Source organism: Canis lupus, chromosome 23 (genome assembly GCF_003254725.2).
Source record: "Canis lupus dingo isolate Sandy chromosome 23, ASM325472v2, whole genome shotgun sequence".
Lineage (NCBI taxonomy): Eukaryota > Metazoa > Chordata > Mammalia > Carnivora > Canidae > Canis > Canis lupus.
In genome coordinates, this window is record NC_064265.1 from 40,700,342 (window position 1) to 40,722,113 (window position 21,772).

The 21,772-nt window shown below is 33.2% G+C and overlaps 1 pseudogene; it reads right to left on the reverse strand.

Moving 5' to 3' along the window:
• Positions 1–231: 231 nt before the first annotated feature.
• LOC112661249 (U6 spliceosomal RNA) lies at positions 232–328 on the reverse strand (annotated as a pseudogene).
• Positions 329–21,772: the final 21,444 nt, after the last annotated feature.

The following is a 21,772-nucleotide window of genomic DNA, read 5'->3' on the forward strand; positions in this document are numbered from 1 at the left end:
CAAACCAAAATTTTGTGACAAATATTTATTGTTCTAATTCAGATTATTGTGAATAGACATAATAAACTTGCTCATAGGTGAAGAGCATATCATTGTAACAGTGAGAAAACGAAGTCCAAGTCTGTATCCTTTGACTTTGCTGTGATGCAGTTAAAAAGTGTATTATATGACAGAATTGTTTTTTATTTATTTATTTTTTCTTTTTTAAGCACAAGACCTCAAAAATTGATTAAAAATATGGAACGCTTCACGAATTTGCATGTCCTTGCACAGGGGCCATGCTAATTTCTGCATCGCTCCAATTTTAGTATATGTGTTGCTGAAACAAAGACAGGTGGAAATGCTTTTTTAAAAATAGGTTTTGTTGCAGCACCTGGGTGGCTTAGTCAGTTAAGTGCCTGCCTTCAGCTCAGGTCATGATCTCAGGGTTCTGGAATCAAGCCCCAAGTTGGGCTCCCTGCTCATTGGGAAAGCTGCTTCTCCCTCGCCCTCTCCCCCTCCCCTGCCCATATGCGCATGCATGCTCTCTTCCTCTCTTTCAAATAAATAAAATCTTTAAAAATTAGATTTTTGTTTTGCTTTTTAAATAAAGAGCATATATTTGTGAAAAGTATATATTAACTTCAGCGACCTTGAAAACAATATCATCAACTTCAAAAAACTTGCCAAATAAAAATTTCAAAGTCAATGACTAAAATCCTAGTTCTCAAACTGTATAATAAGAAGCCCCAAGACACTACAATGAACTCTCAGAAATGCCCTGGATATTTTGTTTTTGAGGATATCATTGATTCTTGACAACTATCATACAACATGGGAACATGGGAACTATGAGCTAAAATAGTTTTATCATTAGATCATACTACATACATTTTGATGAGGTCATATCTTGGCACAATCGGGTTTCTTAGAATTTCAGATAAAAAGCAAATACAGTCATCAACATAAAACAGGAAATTAGTAGTCTTTTCTAATCTATTTCCAAGGTTCAAGAATATATGCATTGCCCAACATGCCCAACCACAAAATTGTGGTTATTTTAAAATATTTTTTTCAATTAATGTGTGTTCATGTTTCACACAACTACTAAGTTGTTGGATACAAGTAACCAGTTTGGATATAACTACTTTAGAGAATGAAATTCTTAGATATTTCATTAGATCTTTGGATAATAGGAAATAATTACTGAGACTCCAAGGATACAAGCAACCAAAGAGTTGGAACCTCTTAGCTAAAGTGATATAAATTTAAAGACAAAGGATCAAATAGTAGAGTCACGTGCAAAAAATTAAAATGGAAATTAAAATATAGTGTGTGAATTATAATTCTTTTAACAATGAAAAATGGAATGAGGACAGTGCTTTACAAAAGCGATTATCTTCAGTATTCATGGGAAAATAAACTAAAAAGGATTTGAAAGTTGATGATATAAGAGCATTAATGGTCCTTAACTCTACATTTCTTTGATATTAATGCTACAGATTAATTTTTGGTGGCCTACAGTAGTTTAAATTTTTGTTTCATTCAATGACTGGGCTAGTGAACCTCTTTACTTTAAAATATAAAGTTACAGAGATCAAATCCAGGCCCACAGTATCACTGGACAGTGGTCCGTATAGTTTCTGTATTTATATGCATTCTCCTTATAGACCTTTTATTTTAGAAGCAGAGTGTTTGTGTTATTTAGAAATTGGTTTAGTGCTTATTGTCTTTTATTTGAAGCATCATTTTTATAATTCAAATATTAGTAAGCTGACAGGTCTAATTACATCTCCAATTATGTGTCTAAGATGTTATGTAGGTTTTGAATGCTTATTACAGTGGTTATTTTTTTCGTGGTTATTTTTAAAAGGATACCCCCTTAGATTGCTTCTACAAAAATCACCATGGAAATATTCAAACATGGTTTGTACATACACACTATAGTCTCACAACATATGTGATCCAAACTCTTTACTGTAGTAAAATATACATGACATAAAATTTAAGATCTTAACCATTTTGGGGTATAATTCAGTGGCATTAAATACATTCTCATTGTTCTGTAACTGTCTTCACTATTTGTCTTCAGAACTTTATCATAATGTCTTCATTATCCCATACTGAAGCTCTGTATCCATTAAAAATAATTTTCAATTCTCCTTTCCTGAAAGTCCCTGACAACCACCATTTTACCTTCTATCATTTTGAATATTGAGTACTCTAGGTACCTCATATGGGTAGAATCATTCAATATTTGTTGTTCTGTGTGTCTGGCTGACTCCCACTTAGGATGTTTTCCAGCTTCATTTAGGCAGTAGCATGGATCAAAAATTCGCTTCTTTTAAAGACTAAATATTCCATTGTGTGTATATATCACATTTTGTTTATCCATTCGTCTGTCAGTGGACAGGGTTGTTTCCATCTTTTGGCCTTTGTGAGTAATGTTGCTAAGAACATTGCTGTGCAAATATATTCATATTGTTTTATACTTTTTTTTAGAATGAATAGGAGAACATTAATTCATGGAAATGCTGACTAAATGTGACATTTTTGTCATTGTTTAAAAAAATTGCTAGTTAGGGGCACCTGGGTGGTTCAGTCAGTTAAGCAGTTGACTCTTGATTTTAGCTCAGGTCATGACCTCAGGGTCCTGGGATTGAGCCCTGTGTTGGGCTCCCTGCTCAGCGGGGAGTCTGCTTGATGATTCTCTCTCCCTCTATCCCTCCCCTTACTCTCTCCCTAAGATAAATACAAATCTTAAAAAAAAAAAAAAATTGGTGGTTAAAAACAGGGCCTTGGCAAATCCATCTTTTCTTGGAACATTTCTGACTAGAATGGATCTCACAATTACACGTTGTTGTAGTATCATGTACTTCTACTTGATAATACTTATTCTGGTTGTTCTTGAACATTTATTTATTTGTGTGATTATTTGATTAACACAGTTTTCTCATTTCCTAACTATAATGTAAATTCAGACTTGACTTTTCTCATTGTATTTTTACCTGTCAAATATAGTACCTGACACATGAAATACAAGCCTAGGAAGATACCAATCTTTATAAAATGCACATATACCAGCAATAATATAGATCATAAGAAATACATTACAGCAGGATAGCCTTACACAGTCTTTTTCCAATTTCAGTTTGCACTTGATACAAAATTATACCTATTCTCACCAAGTGAGAGAGTGAAACAGAACCTATCAGTACAGAGGGTCAAACTTACTAGTTTTAACAACCTTCACTCTTTGTCCTTTGATGCCAATATCTAGGACTTAAACATCACAGTGAATGACATCAGTGAGAAAGGATAATAGTCAGATTATCAATTAATTATATCTGCTGTATCACATATTATTCTTTTAAAGAAAGGAACATAAATTACTTGTTCAATAAAAATATAAAAACATCTTAAAGATGCAAATAAACTTTCTTTTATATAATTTATATCTAACTTATTTTATCTTTAACTGGTTTCAATATTAGAATATTAATGATTATTGTGCAAGTATAGAAAGGATAGTAGCTGACAATAAATATAAAGACATGACCTAAATATTTCCCCTGAATATTTGCTCTGTGAAGGAATTAGTAGTAGTATTTTTGAAGTCTTCATCTGTGTTGAAAACTGTATGTTGTGGAAAGTTTTAGAACAGACTTTAATAGCAAATCTTATTTAGACTATAATTAACTGAGGTTTAACTTAAAGCTGAAAACAAAACAGTCATATTCAGGCATATTGTTTTAAAAAGGTACATTCATGTGTCTAGATTAAGAAAATGAGGTTAGAATTGATTTTCAGCTTGATTGAGGGTATATGTATTAATATGTTAATTACCAAAGTTTTGTGTGTATGTGCATCTTATACTCACACACATATATCTATACACATGATATTTTTGCCACTCTCATTCCTTTACTCACCAATGTAAATTATTGTAAGCAGGTTGTGCCACTGGAGTGAGACCATTCGTGTTTCACTGAGAATCACATACATATTTGCACATCACCCTTCTGTACCTGGAAGGGCAGACAATCCTATGGCTGGATACTATATATTATTGACAGCTTTAAAGAGTCCCAGCTTCTCAAGTGCCTGATTCTTCCAAATAGCCTAGTCAAAATTAAGTGAAGGACTTTAAAAGTCAACCCTTCAGTTGAAATACCCCAGGGGGAGAAATTAGAGCCCGTGTTTTGAGGCTTATTAGTTTTAAATCAATATTTGTCAAACACCTAATTAGTCAAAAAGGGGCCAAGTGTCTTAGTTGGCAGAGTAGCTGACATTATTTGACTTCCTAGTCTCTTGAGTACCTGAGCAGCCACTCAACAGGACAGGAAGGATCATGTTGTAGCATTAACAATTCCACTTCACAAAGAATATATAAGGGTCATAGAACTTTGTGAATCAAATTGTACTGCAATAGCATTCAAAACAAAGCTACTGTAAATGCAAGACTTCAATATTTGTCTAACATACAGGTAATTATAAAGTAAGTGTGTGGCATAGGGATGAAATAAAGATGAGATATACATACATATTTATTTTTCCTCATATCTATAATTTGGCTAAAATTCTGATTTTTGTTTTTATATTTTTTCCCATTATTTTACATTTCCAGTATGATGCATGACTGTTTCTGGACAAACGTGTGTTATCAGGTCAAATACTTTGTTTTGCTCTATGATTACCTTGAGGCAACATGGTCTGTGTACCTGAAAGCAGTGTGTCCACAATGGAATTTAGTAGGAAAATGTCAGTTGTCAGATTTTTGTTTCAAAACAGACTAATTGTTTTTAATTAAAGTATTATTTACATATGATAAAATGCACAGGTATCAAGTATACAGTTCAATAAATTTTGACAATTTCATAAATCGATGTATTTACCACATCAATATATTTTTTTCTCCTCCAGAACATCCCCTTTTGAGCTTTTGTATTCAGTTCTCCCCCCATTTGCAGAGGCAACTACTTTGTGAATTCTATAGTTAAAAATTAATTTGCTGGTTCTTTGACTTTATCTAAATTTAATCATACAATATGTGCTTACTGTGTCAAAAGTCTTTCAGCATATCTATGGGGTTCATCATATTGTCACATGCTTCATAGTTGATTCCTTTTTATTAATGGATAGTATTGCATGATTTGAATATACCACAATGTGTTTATGAGATGCCTTGTTGATCAGTTTATGTGATAATCCTAATATTTAGGTCTATAATTAATCTCAGATTGATATATACAATTTTTCCAACAGCATGTATTTAAAAATGTATCTTTCACACATTGCCAAACTATTAATTGACCTATAATCAAATTAAATACCACAATGTCTTGATTATTATAGCTGTACTATAATTCTTATAGTCAGGTATTCTGATTCTGTTCATTGCCAGGATTGTTTGGCTGTAAGAGATATATAATTTTTAGAACTATATAATTTTTAGAACTGTCAAATTTTATTCCTTTTTTTTTTAAAGACTTTATTTATTTATTCGAAAGAGACACATAGAGAGAGAAGCAGGCTCCATGCAGGGAGCCCGATGTGGGACTCGATCCCCAGTCCCCAGGATCACACCCTGGGCTGCAGGCAGCGCTAAACCGCTGCGCCACCGGGGCTGCCCAAGAACTGTCAAATTTTAAACGTATTAGAAAACTATATCTGAAACTAATTATCTACTATATGTTGGCTAATTAAATTTAAATTAACTTTTTTTAAAAAATGAAAAAAGCCTGTTAAAATTTTCATTGGAGTTATATTTATTCTAAAAATAATTTGGGTAGAATTAAATCTTAGAAACACTAGTTTTTCTAATTCTCTAGCATAGTATATCTCCTTATTTACTTATGTCTTCTGTAATTTTTATTTTTGGTGTTCAATACAGAGGTTTGATACATCATGGACTAGATTTATTCCTAAAGGTTTTTGTTGATGTTGTTCTCTTGAAATTATATATATTCTTTATTTTATGTTCTATAGCACAGAAATAAAATTCAGTTTTGTATTTTAATATATCATGTGACTGTTGCCAAATTTATTAGCCTAGAGGATGTTTTGCACATTTTTAATAGTTTTCTGTATACATAATCATGTTGTCTATGAATTATTAGTTTACTATTTTATTTTTCATCTTACGTACCCTTTCCTTTTTTGACTGATTATCAGGCTTAAGATCTCCTTTGTTGTATTGAATAAAACAACTGTAAGTAGATAAGCTTGAATTACATCAAATCTTAGAAGAAAACATTCAATATTTGCCATTAAGTATTAGGCAGGCAAAGGGCTTTCATTCATGAATACCCTTAATCAGATTGGCTAATTATTCCCATTTTCTCTCATTTCTAGTGTGTTTACAGATTTTATGTATTGAATTTTATTTCATGCTCTTCTGAATTTATTGAGAATTGCCAAATGCTTTTGCTCCTTTTTTCTTAATGTGGTAATTTACATTGATCTTTAGAGAGAGAGAGAGCAGGTGAGGGGCAGAGGGAGACAAGGAAGAGAGAAAATCATAAACAGGCTCCGCATCCAGCATGGAACCAAATGCAGGGCTCAATCTCAAGACCCTGAGGTCAAGACTGAAGCCAAAATCAAGAGTTGGACATTTAGCTGACTAAGCCCCCCAGATGCACCTACAAACGGGGGGAGGAACAGAGGGACAGGTAAAGAATCAAACATTCTCACAACCATGAGATCTTGACCTAAGCCAAAAACAAGAGTCCAATGCTCAACTGGCTGAGCCACCAAGGCACCCCAACTTAAAATTCTAAGATAATGTGCCATGGTGCATTATCTGTCTCATTTAATGCTTGATTCATTTTTTCCCAAAAATTTGCTTATAATTTTTTAAATCTATGATTATTTGTATAAATGATATGACTGAGGAATATTGGCCTATATATATATATATTTTTGGACTATATTGGCCAGATTTTGATATAAGGGTAATGCCAGCCTTATAAAACTAATTGGGAAAATTTTCAGAAAGTATTTATATTTTCAATTATTTCACAAAATGATAGAATTGCTATAGAAGTTATTTTGCCTGAAATTTCCTTTGTAGGAAGGATTTTTTAAGTTACAAATTAATTTACTTTAATAGATTTAGGACTTTTAAAAGAATAAGTAGCAAAATGTTTAAACACAAAGATATTGATAATTACATATAAATTAATCAAACACTCCAATTAGAACAGAGATATTTGGACTGCATAGTAAAACAATTCCAAAGTTAAAGTGTCTATAAGAAATGCACTTTATTGAGGGTACCTGGATGACTCAGTTGGTTAGACATCCAACTCTTGATTTCAGCTCAGTTCATGACCTCAGGGTTGTATGTTCAAGCCCCACATCAGGCTCCACATTCACCATGTCTCTCTCCCTCTGTTCTCCTGATCTCTCTCACTCTCTCTGTCTCTGTCTCTCTCTCTCTCTCTCTCTCTCTCTCACATAAATAAATAGATTCTTTTTTAAAAAGGGAAGGAAATATACTTTATTGGATATGAGTATCTCCAAGTGGATATGTTTCTTTAAGGGTGAAGAAAATGTTCTAAAATTAAATTATCATGATAATTATAAAATATTTTAAAAGAACTTTAAAAGAAAGTGTACCAAACAACAAAACAGACTGTTAACATTGTCTAGTATTTTAGTATTTTTAATTTTATATAATTGACATACAAATTTAAAATTTAAAGCAAAAGAAAAAATATTTAAAAAAAGCAAAAGAGGGATAACATTAAATAATTCCCTTTTTTAAGATTTTATTTATTTATTTATTCATGAGAGACACAGAGAGAGAGAGAGAGAGAGAGAGAGAGGCAGAGACACAAGCAGAGGGAGAAGCAGGTTCCATGCAAGGAGCCTGATATGGGACTCCATCCCGGGACTCCAGGATCACGCCCTTGGCCAAAGGCAGGCACCAAACCGCTGAGTCACTCAGGGATCCCTAAATAATTCTTTAAGAGGACAATTTTAGTTTCCTAAAAAAATATAGTATAGCCATATATCTAACATTCCAAAAATATTTATAATGTAAGTTCATAAATTTATTCCATAAAGATATATACCTTAATGCTTTATGTGAAGGCGATCCATGTTTCCATGTTTTTCCATGTTTTTGTTAAAAAAATCCATTTTTTAACAAATATTTATTGAGCACTTTATGTGAAATGCTGGTACCTACCAAAGTAGAATTGGTATTTTTGAGCACTAGAAATAAATATTTGATTTTGAGACTTTTGAAATCATTATTATTCTAAAACTATATCTTCGTCACTTTGTCTAAACAGTCATGTTTTCAACCACGTAATCAACATTCATTCTTAGCTCCCACCATCTTTTTCCAGATCTTTATTAATGTGGGAATTATATTCATAGCTAGGTCATCAAGCCTCTAACATTGATCTTTCCCATCTTCAAAGATTATTGCAGGGATTGGAAAATGAGTAAGCAGGGAAGACTATTTGTTAAATAAGAATTAGGTTTCAATAGAATTTAAGATATGAAGTTTAAAGGGTACAAATTTCATTCCCAAGCTAAGAATATGAAAAATGTGCTATGTCTTATTTTAGAGCTCCATTGCTAACATGATCTACAAGAAACTAGGAAGAAATTTATGAACTAAAATATAAAATCTTTGTAAAATATTACTCTAAAATATTAAAAGATGTCAACATCCCACAGAAGAGGAAGAATTGAACTAGTAAATGTCAAATACTAGTTAAAATGTAAAATTTTATTCTCAAAAGTATATTGCTTTTTTTAGCAAAAAAAGCAAGGTCAATTATGTAGCTGTCATTTATATTAATTAATGTAGGAGCTCCATGTATACTACTTCAGATTTTTTTATTAAAAGTCTATTAGTAGGGATCCCTGGGTGGCGCAGCGGTTTGGCGCCTGCCTTTGGCCAAGGGCGTGATCCTGGAGACCCGGGATCGAATCCCACATCGGGCTCCCGGTGCATGGAGCCTGCTTCTTCCTCTGCCTATGTCTCTGCCTCTCTCTCTTTCTCTCTCTGTGACTATCATAAATAAAAAAAAAAAAAAAGTCTATTAGTAAAATGCAACCCTGTGCTACTGAGTTATCTTCCTACTGAATGACCTAAAATTGTTATTATGATGATATATATATATATATATATATATATATATATATATATATTTATACCATGCACTGGTATTTTGTCTAACTAGTTATTTTGCATTCAACATTCATTATCTGTTTATTGCAGTCAATCTTGTCTACTTTTTCAAATCAAGGTTGAGCTAATGGGGAGAAAAGAATCTTACATGGGGAGTGGGAGAGGACCCTTATCTCATGCTTAAGATGTATCCAATGTCTTTATTTGAATTATATTAGGAGTGTGCAAGTGTGTGTGTGATCAAAACATATGAGTTGTAAAAATCCTTAACTGCTACTTAGTTTTAAATCTTCATTTTAATGATTATTATAATTAATCTAGCATGGATTACATTATTAAAGCTATCTCAGTATTTCAAGACTATTTTTTAGAGAAGTGTTAGTTTACACTAAATTGAAAGGAAGAAAGGTACAGAGATTTTCCCTGTTCCATCCATACATAGGATCCTCCACTATTAACATCATTCACCAGAATGATATATTTTATACCAAGAATGAACCTACACTAATGCACGGCAATCACCCCACAGTCCATAGTTTACAATACATTTCATTCTTGGCATTGTATGTTCCTATGGGTTTGGAAAAAATGTGCAATGACCTGTATCCATCATTATAGTATCACATAGAGTATTCTTATTGCTCTAAAAATTATCTGTTTTTGATTCATCTCTCTCCTTTTCTACTCCCTCAAACCACTGATATTATTCTCCATAATCTTACCTTTTCTAGAATGTCATATAGTTGGAATCATACAGTAGGTGATCTTTTCAGATTGGATTCCTTCACTTATTAAGGTGCATTTCAAATTCCTCTGTGTCTTTTCATGACTTGACAGCTCATTTCATTTTAGTGTTGAAGAATATTCCATTGTATGGATGTACCACGGTGTATTTATCCATTCACCTATGTTACTTCCAAGTTTGGACAATTAAAAAAAGTCGCTATAAACATCCACATGCAGGTTATTGTGTAGACATAAATATTCAGCTCATTTGGGTAAATACCAAAACGCATGATTGTTGGACTGTATGGTTTGAATATGTTTAGTTTTGTAAGAAACCACCAAACTTTCTCTCAAAATGACTACCATTTGGCATTCCAACCAGAATGTGTAAGAGTTCCTGTTGCCTCACAGCCTCTCCAGCATTTGATGTTGTTAATGTTCTAATTTTGGCCAGTCTAGTAGATGTGTAGTGGTATATCTCACTATTGAAAAAAAGCCCCTTATAGAGTTTATATTGACAGGGTTTTTTTTGTTTCCCTTTTCCTTCTATCATGTTCTTGCAATTAATTCAAAATCCATATACACATTCCCAAGAACTGATATATTAAGAGTAAGTAGCCTGGGCTATAGAATGCCTTCAAGAATATACAGGATTAGTTTCTTGGCAACTATCTTGCCTGAGTCACTTTATCCCTCTAATACTTAGAGTCTTGATCTTTAAAATGGGGGTAATAATAGAACCTACCTGATAAAATTACTCTAATCTGAATAAAATACTTAATTCAATGATAGGGAAAAGCAGACCTCATTAGCTGTTATTTGTATCATGATTACTAATATTTTAAAGTTCTATAATAATTCTATTTATTTTTGTTACATAACAAAAATAATGTCTTTTATATAATAGGCATATTGGTTAGTGGGTTAGTTGATAATAGTTCTTTGAAATAAAAAATGAGGTATTATTTCTCTTCTTATATCCAATGTCCAACAGAGTTTTGGGTGAGCACTGAGTGAGTGAACAGTTGAGTGGATAAATGTACATGCAGAACTAAAGTAGTTATCAGATTTTCAAAGTTGATGTCAAACAATAAATTTAATTAAGTTCATTTGAGCTGTAAACAGTAGTTCATCTTTTTAATATTCTGAGCATTTTCTATGGGGAAATACTTAATATTGAGTTAAATGTACTTTCTGTTATTATAGAGCCGATGCTATCGTAGGAATTGTTATGAAATTAGATATACAACGCAGTAGAATTTTCCTTTCCGTGACTGTGTAGGATGTCACAATAAAATAATGCCACATGAAATAGTCTTAAAAGGTCAATATTTATTCTAAATAAGATACATAAACTCAGGAATAAAAAATATCTTTAAGTTATCTTCTACTTAATGTTTAAACCTGCTCATTTGCCTTTGAGCAAACCCTAGGGCAAAGCAAAGATGTTCTAACCCTCAGGTTCATTTCATAGAATAATGAAAACTCACAGTCCAGAAGAAGAAATATAAGAATCTAAGAAATAAATAAAGTACAACATGATGAAATCCACTGTAAATTATGTACAAAGAAGCTGCAATGTTGTGCTGTAGGTTCTGAAAGAGATTGGAAAACATATGTTTGTTTGAGGGCAGCACTGAATACTTTTATGTTTAATCAAATAGATATAAGGCATGTTCAGCCATGGCCAGATAGATCTTTTGGAACCTGAAAAGGAAAAGATTTTGATCTTTAAAGCATTCTGTGCATGTGTGTGTGTGTGTGTGTGTCTGTGTGTGTGTTTACCATGTTAGTTTTCTGTAAACTTGGAATTTAGTGAAGTCATGTATAGCAAATTTTGCTTCAGTCAAATTGAGCTTCACCAACCTTACAGTCAGTCCAACACAGAACCACAACCAGGAAGTTGTCTAAAAACAAAAATAATCATGTTATGAGCCATCCAAGAAAATGTTAAACGTTTTACATTTCAGTCATAATATCTAAAAACATAAATACCTGAAAAAGACACTGTGCATGGGTAGTTTAAAAAATATGAAATGGACAGGAGCGTGAATTTTAAAAAATCCATTCTTAGTTTTGTTGCCACTTTTTCTTTTTTAGTATAGTTGACACACAATGTTATTTTAGTTTCAGATCAACTTAATAATTTAACAGATTAACCCACTATCCTGTATTTACCACATTATGCTCTATTTAGCATACCCATTATGTTATATTCAGTATGCTTAGTGATTTGACAAATTTACCCATTATGCTATATTTTATGTATTTTACTATCTGTTCTGTGACATCACTATTACAGTATCATTGTATTTCTTATACTGTGCCATTTATTCCCATGATTTATTCATTACATAAGCGGAAGCCTATACCAGCCACTTTCCTTACATGATTTTGCCCAATCCTCTACCCCCAGCCCTCTAACAACTCTCAGTTTATTTTCTGTATTTATAGGTCTGATTCTGCGTTTCTTTTCTTACTCATTTTTTGAAGATTCCATTAATAAGTGGACTAATTCGGTATTTGTCTTTTAGATTCTGTTTCATATCACTTAGCCTAATACCCCCTAGGTCCATCCATGTTGTTTCAAATGGCACAATCCCATCCGTTTTTTATGGCTAATATTCCACTGGGTGTGTGTATGTAAATACCACTTTTTATCCATTTGTATATTAATAGACACTTAAGTTGCTTCCATATCTTGGCTATTGTAAAGAATGCAAGAAACATAGGGGAACATATATTTAGTGTTTTCATTTTATTTGGGAAATACTCAGTAGCAGAACTACTATGTTATATAGTATTTCTATTTTTAATTTTTTGAGGAAACTCCATACTGTCTTCCACAGTGACTAAACCAATTTATGTTCCTACCAACAGTGCACAAAGGCTCCTGTTTCTCTATATCCTCACAACAATTATTTTTTATCATTTTTTATTGGAGTTCAATTTGCCAACATATAGCATAACACCCAGTGCTCATCCCATCAAGTGCCCCCCTCAGTGCTCTCACCCCATCCCCGCACCCACCTCCCTTTCCACCACCCCTTGTTCGTTTCCCAGTTAGGAGCCTCTCATGGTTTGTCACCCTCACTGATATTTCCCACTCATTTTTTTTCCTTTCCCCTTTATTCCCTTTCACTATTTTTTTATATTCACCAAATGAGTGAGACCATATAATGTTTGTCCTTCTCCTATTGACTTACTTCACTCAGCATAATACCCTCCAGTTCCATCCACGTCGAAGCAAATGGTGGGTATTTGTCGTTTCTAATGGCTGAGTAATATTCCATTGTACACATAAACCACATCTTCTTTATCCATTCATCTTTCGATGGACACCGAGGCTCCTTCCACAGTTTGGCTATTGTGGACATTGCTGCTATAAACATTGGGGTGCAGGTGTCCCGGTGTTTCACTGCCTCTGTATCTTTGGGGTAAATTTTTATTTTAACCATTCTTACTGGTATAAGGTGATATCATTCTGGTTTGGATTTGTGTTAGCTAATGATTAGTGATGCTGAGCAACTTTTGATGTGTCCATTGCCCATCTCTACATCTTCTTTGTAAAAATGTTCACTTAGGTCTTCTGCCCATTTTTTAAACGGATTATTTGTTTTGTTGGTGTTGAGTTGAATAGTTTCTTTATATATTTTGGATATTAACCTCTTCTTGGATATATCATTTCAAATATATTCTCCCATTCAGTAGGTATTCTCCCATTCAGTCGGTTGTCTTTTGTTTTGTTGATGGTTATCTTTGTCATGCAGAAGCTTTTTATTTTGATATAGTCCTAATATTTTGTGTTTGGTTTCCCTTAACAGAGATATATCTAGAAAAATGTTGCTATGGCCAGTGTCAGAGAAATTACTGCTTGTGCTCTTAGAACTTCTAGGACTTTTATGGTTTCAGATCTCACGTTATGTCTTTAATCCATTTTGAGTTTATTTTTGTGCATAGTGTTAGAAACTGGACCAGTTTCATTCTTTTGCATGCAATTTTCCAGTTTTCCCAACACCGTTTATTAAAGAAACTGTATTTTCTAATTGTATATTCTTGTCTCCTTTGTTGTAGATTAACTGGCCATATAATTGTGGGTTTATTTCTGGAGTCTATATTCTATTTTTTTGATCTAGGTGTCTTTTTTTAAAGATTTTATTTATTTATTTATTTATTTATTTATTTATTTATTTATTATTTATTTATTTATTCATGTAAGAGGAAGAGAGGCAGAGAAACAGGCAGAGGGAGGAGCAGACCCCCCACAAGAAGCCCCATGTGGGACTCGATCCCAGACCCTGGGATCACGCCCTGAGCCAAAGCCAGATGCTCAACTGCTGAGCCACCCAGGCATCCCAATCTAGGTATCTATTTTAATGTCAATTCCATACTATTTTTTATATCTACAGCCTTCTAGTGTATCTTGAAGTCTTGTATTATGATACATCCAGCTTTGTTCTTCTTTCTGAATAGCTTTGGCTATTCAGAGTTTCCTGTGGTTCTATATAAATTTTAGGAATATTTATTCTTGTTTTGTGAAAAATGCTTTTGCTATGTTGATAAGAAATGCACTGAATCTGTAGATTGTTTTGGGTGGTATGGACATTTAGGCAATATTTCCCAAATCATGAGCATGGAATATCTTTTCCTTTGTGTCATTTTCAATTCCTTTCATCAGTGTTTTATAGTTTTTGAAGTACAAGTCATATCTCTTTGATTAAATTTATTCCTAGTAGTTCTTTCTTTTTGGTGCAATTGTAAATGGCATTTTTAAAATTTCCTACTGCTACTTTAATATTAGTGTATAGAAACACTATCAATTTCTGGCTATTAATTTTGTATCCTGCTACTTTTCTGAATTTATTATCTTTAGTAGTTTTATTGGTGAAGTCTTTAGGATTATCTGTATATAGTATCATGTCATCTGCAAATAGTGACTATTTAAATACTTTTTTACCTATGTGGATGCTTATTTCTTTTTCTTGTCTGATTGCTGTTGCTAGGACTTCTAGTACGCTATTGAATAAAAGTGGCAAGGGTGGACATCCTTTTATTGTTCCAGACTAGAGGGAAAGTTCTCAGTTTTTCACCATTGAGTGTGATGCTAGCGGTGGGATTTTTATAGATGGCCTCCATTATGTTTAGGTATATTCTCTCTAAACCTTTGTTGAGAGTTTTTATCATTATGGATGTTGTACTTTGTTAAATGATTTTCTTCTGCATCTATTGAGATAATATGATTTTTATTCTTCATTTGTTGATGTGGTTTTATTTTTACATCAGGATAACACTGACCTCATAGAATGTTTTTGGAAGATTTCCATCCTCTTTTTTTTTTTTTTTTTTTTTGAATAGTTTGAGTAGAATAGGTATTAACTGTGCTTTAAATGTCTGGTAGACTTCACTTTTAAGTCCATCTAGTCTGAGACTTTTATGTTTTGGTAGTTTTTTTATTACCAATTCAATTTCATAACTTATAATTGTTCTTTTCAGATATTCTTTCTTCTTGGTTCCATGTTGGAAGATTGTATGTTTCTAGGAATTTATCCATTTTTTCTAGGTTATCCAGTTTGTTTGCATATAGTTTTTCATAGTATTCTCTTATAATCCTTTGTATTTCTGTGGCATCAGTTGTTTCTTCTGCCTCATTTTGGATTTTATTTATTCAGTTCCTTTCTCTTTTTTATCAATGAATCTGGCTAAGGGTTTGTCAATTTTGTTTATTTTTTTCCAAAAGAAATTTGTGGTTTTTATTGATCTTCTCTAATTTTTGTTTTAGTCTTTATATCATTTATACTACTATAATGTTTATTATTTGCTTTCTTTTACTCATCTTGGGCTTTGTTCTTTTCCTAATTCTTCTAGGTGTAAGGTTACATTGTTTATTTGAACTTTTCTTGTTTCTTGAGGTAGGTCTGTAGCCCTATACAGTTCCCTCTTAGAACTCCTTTTGCTGTGTCTCAAAGATTTTTGCACCATTGTTTTTACTTTCACTTGTTTACATGTATTTTTAACATTTATTTCTTGATTTCTTTATTGAGCTATGAGTTGTTCAGTATCATGTTGTATTTTTTCTCTTTTCTTTATTTCTAGTTTCATACTCTTGTGATCAGAAAAAAATGCAGAGTATGATTTTAATCTTCTTAAGTTTATTGAGTCTGGTTTTATGGCCTAATATGTGATCTATTCTGGAGAATGTTCCATGTTCAAAAGAACGTATATTCTGGGTTTATTTTTTTAATGGAATGCTCTTTATGTATTTGTAATGTCCATAAATCCAATATACCATCAAACACATTGTTTCCTCATTGATTTTCTATTTGCATCATCTATCCATTAATGTATGTGGGGTTTTAAATTTATGGTATTACCATTAATTTTTCTTTGTGCCCATTAAATACTTGTTTTATGTATTTAGGTGTACCAGTGTGGGATTCATAGATATTTGTAATGGTTATATCCTTTTTTATGGGGGGGAGGATTGATACATTTATCATTGTGTAATGCACTTCTTTATCTCTTATTATAGTCTGTTTTAAACTCTATTTTCTCTGATACAAGGATTGCTCCCCCAGCTTTTTTTTTCCACTTCCATTTGCATGGAAATGTTTTTCCATCCCTTCACTTTCTATCTGTATGTAGCTTTGGTATGACTTGAGTCTTATGTAGGCAGCATATAGATGGGTCTTGTTTTATAATCTATTCCACCATGTTATGTCATTTCATTGGAACATTTAGTCCATTTATATTAAAAGTATTTATTGGTAGGTATGTACTTACTGCCATTTAAAAAATTTGTTTTCTAGTTGTTTTTGTAGTATTTCTTTGCTCCTTTCTTCTCTTGTACTCTTTCTTTTTGGTTGATGAGCTTCTATAGTGTTAGGTTTGGCTTTCTTTCTCTTTACTTTCTGTGTATATAACATAAGTTGTTAATTTGTGGTTGCTATGAAGCTCCTTTATAACATTTTATATAACCAGCAGTCTGTATTACTTTGATGGTCATTTCAGTTCAAACAGATTTTAGGGAAAAAAAAGATTTTCTTTTTCCGTTTTTTCACCTTTTAACTTTTCACTCCCTTTTCCACATTTTATGTACATGTCACAGTTTACATCTTATTATTCATATTATAATAACTAACTATATTAGTTGCTCTTTTAAGCCACAAGTTTTTACAGAAAGAAAAAATTAAAATGAAAATAAGTAAGGAGAAATGAGTAGCAAAAAGCAGAAAAGAGAAAAATAAATTTTATGAATTATTTCTGCTTATTTTATTTCTAAACATGAACAAAAACAAAACAAAACCCAATAAATACTCCATGGCTTATATTCTATGCCACAGCACCACAAAGACTGATGTGGGCTTGCCAACCCTGAGTTTGTAAGCTTGCTGTGATCTGGACCCTGTTCTGGTCTGGGCTTTTAAGATAAAGGGGAAAAGAGTGTCCCCAAAGCTCCTTGATCCTTTTAAACCATGTTTGTTGTTTTATTTTTCTGTATCCCTGTGTGATAGAGGCGGATGTGGTCTTGGGTATCCTGGGATTGCTAAGGGTGCAAGCTCCCTGTGAGGACCATACCTGACAATTTTGGTGTTGGGTCCAGCCTGTTATGGCATCCAGACTCTGCCCCAGCCTGGGCTTTAAGTATCAGGGGAAGAAGCATTGCCATTACTTCTTGGCTCTTCTAAGTCCCAGATTTTTTCCTGTGTCCTAGCCTGACCAGGTCTTGTCTGAGCTTACGGACTGTGGGCTTGCCAAGATTACAAGCTTACGATGACAACTGGCTCTGCCTGTTTTAGTGTCTGGACCTTGCTCTGGCCTAGGATTTTAAAATGGAATGGGAACATAAACTGTATCTTTCTCCAGTCTCTCAGACCTGGATAGTGTTCCAGCAGCTTCTCTGCCCCTTGGCAGAGTTCTAGTATGGTCTCTGTTATAGGCTACCTGCTTTTTTAAACTATAGCTTTTTTTTTTTTTTTTTTTTTTTTTTTTTTTTTTTTTTTTTTTTTTTCTGTGCACAAGGACAAAAGGAATTTGTTCTTAGACCCTGAGTGCTATCTTCCTATCACTGCTGTTCAGTGTTGGGTGTGGGCATTCCCTCCACCATGTCTTCATCTCTCTTGCTGTGCTCTTGCCATTCTGTCTTTGGTTGTTTAGTAGCTATTCAGTCAGTCCTCAGTTTTTCTTCAAATTTCTTATTTTATGTATTAATATGTGTTTTTAATATGCTTCATGGAGGGGGTGAGTTCAGAGTCTTCCTACATTGCCATCTGGGACCAGAACTCATATTTTTGTTTTCTTTTATGATTGATCTAAATCCTTTTCCCCATTATCATCTTCTGCATCAATTTTATACAGAATGGTTTTTTTTCTGTCTTACTAAAGATACCTGTGGTAGATATAAAAATGGCCATAAATTCTTTACTATTTCTTCTGTTGAGAAATCCAGACTATTTCATTTCTCCTTGGATCTAGTTGGCCTTGTGTCTGGTTTTTACTAATAGAATATATCAGAAGACATACTATGTAATTTGTGAGGTCAAGATTTAAGAGATCTGCATCTTCTGCCTTCATAACTTAAAACATTTCCATTTAGAACCACCATGCTTTGAAAAACTCAAATAAACTGAAGAAGAGATCATACAAGAAGAGGAAAAGCATGCTGTCCAGCCCCAGCTAAGCCCCAGCCTATATAGCCAATAGCAACTGCTAGCCCTGTCATTCTGCTATCTTGAATGTTTTAGCCCCAATCAAGCCTCCAGTTGAATATAGTCTCAGCACCATGGGAAACAGGAAACAGAAAATGTATATATAGCTGATCCAAGTCAACCTAAAAAAATTCATACATGATAACACTTGTTTTAAGCCACTAAATTTTGGGCTAGTTTGCTATGTGGCAATAGACAAAAAAGATGTATATGGTTTTCTAAAATTTTCTTCTATTTCTTGCCATAGAATATTTTCTTCACTTGCATCTTCTTTTAATCTTTAAAGTGCTACTTTTTTGCTGATTCAGTAGTGCATTTTCCCACTGGGACCCATGTGTGAGTATATGTGCAAGTGTGCAGACATAATCATAATTTATTCCTTAAATAAATAGTTCATGTGCCATTAAAACTACACTTTTTAGGTTACAGTATCTCACTACCAGTTTCCCTTTCTCTGTTTCTACTTTTCTTGGTGCTATAAAGTTAAACTGTATTTTTGAAAATTAGCTTAGGGAGCTTAAGTATGGTGAGTACAAGGTTTCCAGAATACTTCTAAGTTTTTCTGGAGATAGAAAATGACAGACTCTGAAAAGAAGAGTGAGAATGGACAACAGGCATATTATCTTTTTACATTCTTTGTTCTGTTTCACTATAGCCAACATGAGTATGCCTCTATTTCTGTTGTTACTGGAAACTCAGGTCCAAATTTCTTCCATATCCTAGACACCATAACTTAACAGTAATTATATCTTCATAGATACACTGGTGTTAAAGCAGGGGCTATAATTCAGATAACATTTTTTAAAAGGTGGTAGAATTGTGAAATTTTGTATACACATCCATATATATGTTTTTACTCATGGTTCTGGGCACAGAGCTCCTAAGTCTGTTGAAATTTCCTGGGTTGAGAGTAGTGTCTTTTGTTTTAATGAGGTGACTCTTAGTAGGTCCCTGGATAGCTTCAGCATGGATGGTCACCAGGAAGTCCAAGTCATTTCAGCCCCACCCTCATTCTTTGAAAAGGGAAGGGGGCTGGAGATTGAGTTCATGATTGAGTTTCCATAAAAATCCCAAAATTATAGAGTTGGGTGTTTCCAGGTCGGTGAACACATCTGCTGGACAAGAGGGTGGCACCCCAACTCCATAGCAGTGTAAGTTCTTGCTCTTAGGACCTTTCCAGGCCTTACACTATATATCTCTTTCTTAATCTGGCTGTTCATTTATATCCTTTATTAGATAATGAACCTGTAAACATAAGTAAATATTTCCCTGAATTCTGTGAAATGTTCTATCAAATGATGGTATCTGGGGTAGGTTAGGGAGGAAGTCTTGTGAGCCCTTAATCTGTGGGGTCTGCATTAACTCTGATAGTGTCAGGATTGAATTGATTTGTAGAACACCAGTTGTGTCACAGAGAATTGCTCGGTGTGGAGGAAAAATGTACATATTTGATATCAAAAGCCTGCTTCTCTCTCTGCCTGTGTCTCTGCCTCTCTCTCTCTCTCTCTCTCTGTGTCTCTCATGAATAAATAAATAAAATCTAAAAAAAAATGTCATAAGTGTAGTTAGTTGTTACAGTAAAGGAAAAGTAGTGAATTCTTCCTCTAGACAGGAACTCATAATAAACTTTCCTCAATCTAGCCATTAAATATCATACAATTCAACTTAAACAATTGAAAAACATTTAATTTTCAAATAAGCTCTCTATCTGTAGCTAAAGATGAATCATTTACATTTTTCAGTATTAACATTGATGTGAGTACATTTTAAGGAGAACTAATACAAGCAGAAAAATACCTTACTAGAACAATGAAATAGAGTTGGGAATTTTTTTTTTTAACAGATACTGAGAAAAGCAGCCTAACACTGACACTTCGGTCAAACCGAGTCATTATCTTTTTATGTTTGAATAAAGGGTAATAGATTTCATGATTAAAATATTCTAAATTGATTTCCAAAAGTTGAGTGTGGACTATATAAACGTTAACTAAGATCGACTTTGCATATCCCTGTGTGTGTGCTTAGGAATATGAATAAAATGAGCATACAACAGAATATAACAGAAGGGAAAATTGCCTTGTTTCATTATTTATAGAAACAATGTAGTTCTGAATTTGTATAATAATGATACAAATATATTCTATTTTCAAAATACTCCTACATTTGTGATATATACTACAAGAGAAACTGCAGAAATGTACAAAGTATTTTCAGTCTAAGATGATTTTGCCAGCAATATTATCCTCACTTGAAAGGGCAACTAAGCCTTTGCTTAATAAAGACTTTGAAACTCCTCTGCCTTAAATCTCTTCTAGTAATATTAAGTTAGCACTTAACCACTGAAATGCACCATATCATTAGTACCAGAATTTTCCAAAAGACCCTTTACAATCACCAAACACAAAGTCTAACATCTTCTCCAGGAATAATTCTGAGGTCACAGAGTAAGAGAGCGCTTGCTCTTTGTAAGCCAGGAACAGTTGTAATGTGACAGTTTTTCATTGATATACTTGTATATCTTATTAATATGCAGTAGCAACCTTCAGCTACTTCTCTCCTGCCACCTCCACATTCCTACCTAGTGTCTATCACCATGTCAATTATATTTTGTTCAGGGGAGATATGGTACCCAGTTTATTATTTCCTTCATCATATTTTATTACAAGTTCATTATATGGTGGATCATTGAGGCACTTTATTTATAGAGTAGGGAAATGGAATTGTAGCAGCTCTGCTCTTGATGCATATACAATTAGACCATTTTCTACCAGGTTATTGTGTGTGATTCCAATGCTGATGAATACTTCCCTTCCTAATTCATATTCTGCTTTTCTAGAATTTCCTAACTTACTCAAAATTCCCTGCATTCAACTTTCTCTTCCTATAGAGATGGAGACACATATTTAGGTACAGACTATGGGTTGATATCCACATAATAATTTGTACAAAATTACAGAAAGATGCATTTACCATTTTTATGAAAAAATATGTCTTCCTAAAGAAGAAAACATATTTAATTATGCCAACACTCAGGAAGTACATTCTCCTAAGTATTTTATCACATCTTAATGATAGTATTAATATCACTCCCTATGATGACTTTAAGAAATGATTAGATATGAAATCACAATGTTTGGTATTGGCCTTTGGAGTCAATGGCATGAAAGAACATCGAAAGCCTGAAGTGTGTTATCTACTTAATTCATCTGTT